Here is an 8,299-nt window from a genome sequence, read left to right as displayed (position 1 = left end):
AAGTCAGTTTGTGACAATCATTACCTTGGTGGTATTCATTTAATTTGAGCACAAAAACAACAAAAAACAAATTGATCACCCACAGGCAAAAACATAAATCGGCGCCTATGTTACAGTTAACATGCAGTAAAATGCTGTTCATTTAATGAACTATTCTTTGAAAATACTAAAGGCCTAAACTTCCCTCCTTCAAGTTAGAATTTTATTTTTTGATTTAAAAGCATTCAAGAATATTGAATAAAGAACATCTCTTTTAATTTCTCTATTTTTCCTCAGTTGGAAAGAGCCAGAGTCTCTACAGTCCAGCCTTCCTCTTCTTCTTCTTCAGTAAGTTGTCATGTAGAATTACAATATTAAGTCTGAAGTTGCAGCAGAATCACACACAAAAGACAAACACAGGAATTTTCAAACACAGGAACAGCTAAATGTTCTCAAATATACAAATGTATACAAATATCAGATCGTAAGGTTCATCATGTTTCTGTATTTTCAGGATCATTCCAGATGATAAGTAACCTGTCTCTTAACTTGTCTCTAATATGTGTCTCCTCATTCTGTTTAAGTGGCAGTTAGTTTCCATCAGGCAAAAGTCCCAAGCAGAGCAGCAGAAGCTCCAGAATGAGCAGCAGAAGAGGGAGGAAGCTGAGAACAAAGTTCGGATCCTGGAGGAGAGGCTGGAGAAGAAGACCAGGGAGGTTGGTGCTTGAATTCTTTACAAAACATTTCATTCAAGCTTGTTTTTTAACATCTTCTTGATTCCACTGTTTTCAGCTGTGCTTTATTTGTCTCACGGTTTCATGGTATTTTTTATTCTTTAATTGATGATGATGACTTTACATTCATAGTGTAGTCACGAATATACTCAGTCAGTCCAAGGCATTTCATAATGACTCGAATCCTTTTCCAGACCCAAACACAGGAGTCTCTTCAGGACAATCATATGTTCATGTTTGTACTTAAAGGGTCAATTCAAGCAGTTGTATGGGACCAGGGAACCAACTCTATTTTCTATGCGGTGTCTTCAAATGCAGAATGAATCAGAGCTTGCATTAGAGTTGAGTTTTTAACCTCGGATCTAATTGTGTTTTTAGAATCCCTGCCAAGGCTGACAAAAGAGCATTTCTCTCATCAAGTCTTTCTCCATGTCTCTTTTCACTCACAGGTGGAGGAAAGCCGAGCTGACGCCATCATGCAGCTCCTGCATGAGAGACAGAAAAGACACAAAGCTCAGAGGGAAGTGGACACCCTGAAGAGCCAGTCACAGTGCAAGATCCATGAGGTCAGTGTAATCATTATACACTCTACATGAAACAGATTTGTTTCCGGCCTTGTTTGTCCTCGATCCTTAAATGTGTCCCAGCTGCACCTTTTCTGTCCTGAACTATTTCAACATGTTAAACTACAAATGTCAAACAAGTGTGCAGACAAAGTAGAACAAGTCAAAAAGCTGGTGAGTCAAAACCAAAACCAGAACCACACGTTGTAAATGAACATTTGACAAAACTACTGACATCTTTGTTTCTTTTACGATTTAGTGCTAACATTGGTCTTTGTTATGCAACAACCTTCTGTCATGTCAGTTGTGTATTTTAGCTCACAAACTTTTAATAAGAGAAAATATCTCTTTAAATTCTGTCTCTATCTTCTCTGTCCTCTCAGGTGGACAGCCTGAGAACTGATGTCAAGAAGCTCTCGGAGGAGAATCTGAAGCTGAGGACAGAGCTGGCGAACAAGAAAAAACAGGTTTACCTTTTAATGAGTTTTGTTTCCACTCACACACAGTACAGTATGTTATCTTTTTAATGAAGCAATCACTACTTTATTAATCTTCAGTTTATTTAAAGATATAAGAACATGAGCCACAGAAAGACTCAAAGTATTTTTATTTACTTGCAAATTGAAGTTGAAGCCATTGAGTTATATTGACTTCAGCTTTACTTCCTCATTGTTTGGGATCCCAGACTAACTTATTGTTAATAATCCCAAAATCATTCGTCAATTCAATCAATTTTCTTTCCTTTCATATATTGTGTTTTGTCTTTTTCTTACCTCATATACAATGAAAAAAGAACTTTAAAGTCTATAAGCAATCAAACAACATGTTTTTTTAAAGTATTTTTCTTGTGCATCACTGTCAGATTCTTATTCACAAAATATTGTGTTCAGTCAGCTCTGAGAACATCAAAGTTGAACAGTACAGATGGTCTCAGGTTCTGTGTCGGACTGTCACTTCCTGCATACTTTCTTAACACTGTTGAATTCAACATCTGTCTGTCTGTTAGTATGAGGAGAACACACAAACAAGTAATACGACGTGGAAGAAGACCGATGACGAGCTCAAGGACGCAAAGGCTCAACTGAAGAGCAAGAAGGAAGAGATCAGCCAGCTTAGGATACAAGTAATGCACACACACACACACACACACACGCACACACGCACACACACACAAACCACAGATTGTGCAGTTATCCTTGTTATAACTTTACATTGACTTCCATTCATTGTGGACAACCAAACCCAAGCCTTAACCTAACCTCAGGTCAAACCTAACCCCAAACCTTAACAAGGACCTCAGAAATAACATTTTGCAGCATTAGGCTGTTTTTTGGTCCCCATTTGGACTCCTGGTTCACAACATTTACATTTACCATTTCATGTCAAAAAGAGCAATGTTGTGCAATAGTAAGTTCCACTTGCTGGTGCAGGAAGAATATATTTTTATCACATCATCCAGCTCATCTCTACTGAGAACTCATCAGATGTGCAAAATGGTGTAAAATGTCTCTCTTCAACTGTCCTCTGATGAGCAGCTCTGGGATGTGAAGGAGAAGGAGAAGAAAGCTCAGAAAGTCTTGAAGGAGCTGATGTCCAAAAGCTATATTTTTTTTTGTATCCTCTTTGTGACATTGACTTGTCATTGAGACCAAGATGATCAAACTTATCCATGAGAGAAACTATCTGAAACTGGACTCATATTCAACAGTTTCATAAACAAATGTACCAATGAATCTATTTATATATGAATATGAAAAGATTTTGTTGATGGACTTTTCAAGTTCAGCATTGTTTGTTTTGCTGAATCCTCTTGATTTGATTATTCTGAGACGTTCTGTCGTGGTTTATTGGTCTCATTTTCTAATTAAGTCTTAAATTGGTCAGTTAGATAGAACACTCATTGTTACAGTTGAATTACACTGTAATGTGCTCACAGAGAACTATGTCATATCTGTCAACACAACAGATTATAACTCTCTCCCACCGCGGTCACATTGACTTCTGCAGCAATTTGTGCTTAGTATTCATCCAGACCATTTATAATGAGTACTAATTGCAGTCCTAATTATAACACAACTCATGTCGTCATCTCTTTTCTGTCAGTGGGAGAAGAAGCTGCATGAGGAGAAGACAAATAGAGAGGCAGCTGAAAAAGAAGTGGAGAAGCTAAATAAGGACCTGAAGACCAAGGCATGTTTTTACATCAATTTCAATTTAGCTGTGTTTTTATCACAATATTCACAATATAATTATTTGTATTTATCGGAAGCCAAGGGCACTCACAACCTTCGAGAGCAAATCTGAGCAAAACTGACTGTGTATGCTGTCAATCATCATTATCTACATAGTCTCTGTCTGAACACGCCGTACAACTGAAATACACAGATGTGATGCAACACATAGGCAGAGTGTGGCTGGTTTTTTTTCTTGTTTTTTTTTTCATTGCACAGATTGTACTGCAGGCAGAGAAAAAAATACTGTAAGAGGATCATTTTCAAACAGTTTTGTTGACACTGTGTCATCAGTTTAGTAACTGAACATTTCTAAAACAAAACTGGAAAGATTTACAGGGGAATGAATCCCATTTATATCCATTGATATGAAAACTCTATAGTACAAGTACGAGCAAACTGTCTCCCTATAGTAAAACAATGCTGAAAGATCATTATCTATCTTTCTCTTTAATAGCCATTGAGTGAATTAACTGTGTGTTGGTTCCCATTTAGAGAGATGCATGCAAATGTGAAGCTGCAGTGCATAACACCAGCTCACCCAGTCAGAGATCAACAGGACCTATAATTGAGGTTGACCTGCAGGGCAAATACGTCCGTATTAAAAATGCGTCAAAGGAGGTAATGTTGTTTGTGTGCAGATAAACGCTGTGTTAGTTCTGTGTAATTATGTATAAAACGTTAACCTGCATGTCTGCACATTCATTTGTGATTCCCTCTATCTTTCATCATAATGCAGGACCAACATCTGGAAGGCTGGATGTTACATGTACAGATCAACAGCAAAAGAAACATTAAGTACACATTTGAGAAGTCATTCAAAATCAGTCCTGGAAAAACTCTCACTGTGAGTCTTTATTTCTCAATTTATGTCGTTGATGTTACCCTGTTGGTCATCCAAAAATTAATAACAATGGTAATACTAATTGATAAGTAATTTTATGTGTGTGGACTTTTTATTTTACAGTTATGGGACCCAAATCATCCTCCCACAGACCTGATTTGGCAGGACCTGCAGTCCGTGAGCTCTGGAGACAACCTACAGGTTACCCTCTACGACAACACTAAAGAAACCAAATCAACTCAGTCAATGTGCATTGAAAGATGATAATCAGCATAGTCATCAAGCAATTTTCCTTTTTTTTTTTTTACTTTTTGCTGCTTTGAACTTCACCAGTCTCCCCATTTAACAACTTTTAACACCAACAGAAATGAGTCATGTCAAAAATTAATACAAATCAAAGGCAAAGGCAAGGAAAAACACCAGATGTTCTTGTGAACATAAATGAGGTCATAATGCAGTCAAGTCCCTTTTTGATCAGGAAAAAAGATGTATCACTTTTTTTTTTCTTTTGGTATATTCGACAATTCAAAAACATATTTTTCTTGAAATAAAAAAAATCCAATTTTATAATGAGCTAAATGAAATGATTTATATTTCTACTGGATTGAAAATGTATTTGAAAATGTCTTGTATATGATGACAGTCCTGAGTTCCAATGATCTCTACAACTCTTATTTTTCTGTGATGAATGAGTGGAACACAAAATACTTGCATCAAGTTTGTTTCAGTTATGAATTGATTATAGGTCTTCTGATACAGCATCTTAGCTGAAAAAAATGTGTAAATCACATTTTTTCTTTGGAACATGGCCTCTTCACCTCTTCTGAGTGATTCTGATTGATACCAGCAGGTGACTTTTCTGGTTGTTTGCAGTTGTATACAGACATTAGACTCGGCCACAAACACTACCATTGGAAAGACTAGAGAGCACAGTATTGATGTGGAAGAGCACATTCTTGATTTGAACAAGTCACTTAGAGCCATTTCAAAGCAGTTCCAAGTCCCAAGATCAACTGTACCAACAGCTGACCAGGCCACTATGAGGAAGAAAACACAAACTATCACCAAACCTATCATAACAGTCACATTAACAGTAACGCCTCCCATCAACCCAGATAACATTTATAACAACACTACAAATGATTTCAACACAAAGCTTCACAGTTCAGCAGTATTCTTCATTTGTTAATCTTTTCTTTCACACATCAGCTCAGAGTTTCTCCTCCCTTCTTCAGTCAGCTGTCACCTGTATCAGGTGTGTCCTGTGAGACAGAAAACACAAAGAGTCTGTGGTAAAATATCTTCCAAATTCAGCTTTTTCAAGAGCTTTAAATGATTGGACCTTGCTGAGGTGTTAGCCTGTTGTAAAGTTCTGTATGAAGGCCAAACAAGTTCCACTCACTGAGGACGGCCATGACAATATGGTGGAAAGCTTTTACTAGAATAATTCATGTATACTGTAATATGCTAAGTGATTTGTGTGTCCAGTGTTAAGAATGTAAAGAAAATAAAGAATTCTCCATTATGACTTTATTAAACAGAAAGCTGTTGGTGCTAAATATTTATCTGAATATCTCCTTAAATCATATTTTATCCATAATAGTGTGTGTAAAGTGTTCATATTTACCAACTTTGACAATGTTGACTAATCCCTCAAGCAATCAGGTGGGGAGTTAAACTAGAAAGATAATTCATTGGTCAGTCTAGTAGTTGGACAAAAAAAGATTGTCAACCTTTTTGAAAATTTAAATTTGTTAAATAGTTTCTTTGTCTTATGAAACTAAACTGTCTATTTCAGGGGTTGGGACTGATGTAAGCACTGTTTCGCTGGTAAAGCTTTAACACAGCAAGTGATTTGATTTAGAGTTAGCATCAGTCTTTTCTTCTGGGCAGGGGAAAAGAAAGATTTCTCCTGTGTTAGACTTAATGAAGAAATTAACGATTTATTTTTAGACACAAGAAATTTGATAATCTTAAGTTTATCTAAAGAAAACTTTAAAGAAAATCCTGACCTTTCATCTAGACAAACACCTTCATTCAAACCATTTTCAGTTTTTTTTTAAATTTATTTGGAGGTCATTTCAGTTGTTGTTTTTCAAATAAACGTTAATTTTGTCCAAACATTTGAACTGCGTCATCCCAGTCACTAAATAAACCAAACTGTAATAAAAACATAAATTTAACCAACCACTTTAAACAAGTGCATGTTAGACTGATCACCATGGCGACTTTTGCACAAGGATTACTCCTGGCACTGATTGTTTGGGAACTGTTGGTGACATATCAAACTGCTCATACACGCGGGGAGACGAAGCTGTCATTGTGTTACTCCAAACACACACTGATGTCCCACCGTCCTATGGGAGCGATCCCACCGGCTGATCTGCCCGACGATCTGAAAACACAACCGGCTAGAGGCAGACAACGGCAGAGAGGCAGAAGAGGCGGAATACGGCAGCGTCTCCGGAGAAGAGGAAACAGACCCCCTCTGTTTCACAGAATCTTTCTGTGAATCTCAGATTCACAGAAATCTGGTTCCATCGAGATATTCCGGACTCCCACTTTGAGCTGGAGGGGTTCTCTCTCATCCGAGCAGACAGAACAGAGCCGAAGGGGCGGGGTCTGTCTGTTTGTGAATGACAGTTGATGTCATATGCACAGTTGACGTAGAGCTACTGTGCCTGTCTCTGAGACCTCACTACTTACCGAGGGAGTTTGGGAATGTTTTAATTTGTGCTGTGTATGTTCCCCCCAGTGGAAATGCAGCAAAAGCTGCTATCAGAATAGCAGACTGTGTTCACCAACAACTGCAACGTACACCCGGAGCCCCGATTGTGATCCTCGGGGATTTAAACCATTGCAAGTTGGAATTATCTCTCCCTGGATTTGAAAAATATGTGACATGCAACACACGACACAACAGAGACAAATGTTATGGAAACGTAAAAAATGCATACACTGCAAAACCATTGCCCCCACTGTCAAACTCTGACCATAATACTGTCCAGTTATCCCAATATATAAGACTGAAAGGAGCAAACCACAAAGTAAGACAGAGACAGTGTGGGACAAGGACAGCTTAGAAACACTCAAAGGATCCTTCCTCTGCACAGACTGGGACATATTCTCTAATTTGGAGATTGATGAGGCTACGGAAGTAATAACAGACTACATACATTTCTGTGCAGACAACTTGGTCACAAAAAATAACATTACCGTGTATCCCAACAATAAGCCCTACATAACCAGGAGTGTAAAGGATTGTATTAATAGGAAAAAGCTAGCTTTTAAAAATAATGATAGAGTGGGACTGAAAATGGTGCAAAGAGAACTCAACCAGAGGCTGAGGAAAGCATCACAGGGACACTATAGAGCAGACTTTTATGTCAATGGATTCAAAAAAGCTGTGGGACTCTATGAAAGCCATCACAAATATGAACACCACTAAGAAGCACCTCCGTACTGATGATGATCTGGGGAAGGCAAATGAATTGAATGACTTTTTTCTCAGGTTTGAAAACCATGACTTTTCTGAGGTATGTAATAATGTCATGGAAACTATTTTAACTAATGTTAGCCGAGGATTGTAATTGACCCACTCGGGATTCAGTCTATCTTTAAACATGTGTGTACTAAAAAATCTACTGGCCCTGACGGCATTTCTGCGCTGCTCTTAAAGGCATGTGCAGAAGAACTCACTCCAGCTCGGTGCCCCATCTTTCAGCGGTCTGTAGACTCACACACTGTTCCTGCCCTGTGGAAAAAATCCATCATAGTTCCTGTAGCTAAGAAACCATGTCCAGTTGATAATAATGACTTTAGACCTGTGGCCCTGACTTCGATTATCATGAAAAGCTTTGAGAAATACATGTTGTCTGTGCTTAAGGCAGAGGTCAATTTGGCACTTGATCCATACCAGTTCGCTTACAGGCAGGGGAGAGGTACTGA

General features: G+C 38.1%; 1 long non-coding RNA gene across 1 annotated transcript; it reads left to right on the top strand.

Moving 5' to 3' along the window:
• The first annotated feature begins 568 nt into the window (after positions 1 to 568).
• On the top strand, positions 569 to 1,743 carry LOC115589882 (uncharacterized). Its single transcript, XR_003985620.1, has 3 exons — positions 569 to 695; positions 1,163 to 1,279; positions 1,660 to 1,743. It is a non-coding gene; the product is annotated as an uncharacterized LOC115589882 (long non-coding RNA).
• The last annotated feature ends 6,556 nt before the right edge of the window (positions 1,744 to 8,299 follow it).

The sequence above is a fragment of the Sparus aurata genome, chromosome 10 (genome assembly GCF_900880675.1).
Source record: "Sparus aurata chromosome 10, fSpaAur1.1, whole genome shotgun sequence".
Lineage (NCBI taxonomy): Eukaryota > Metazoa > Chordata > Actinopteri > Spariformes > Sparidae > Sparus > Sparus aurata.
The sequence above is the reverse complement of the archived record's forward strand: the minus strand, read 5'-3'. Positions and strand labels throughout refer to the sequence as shown.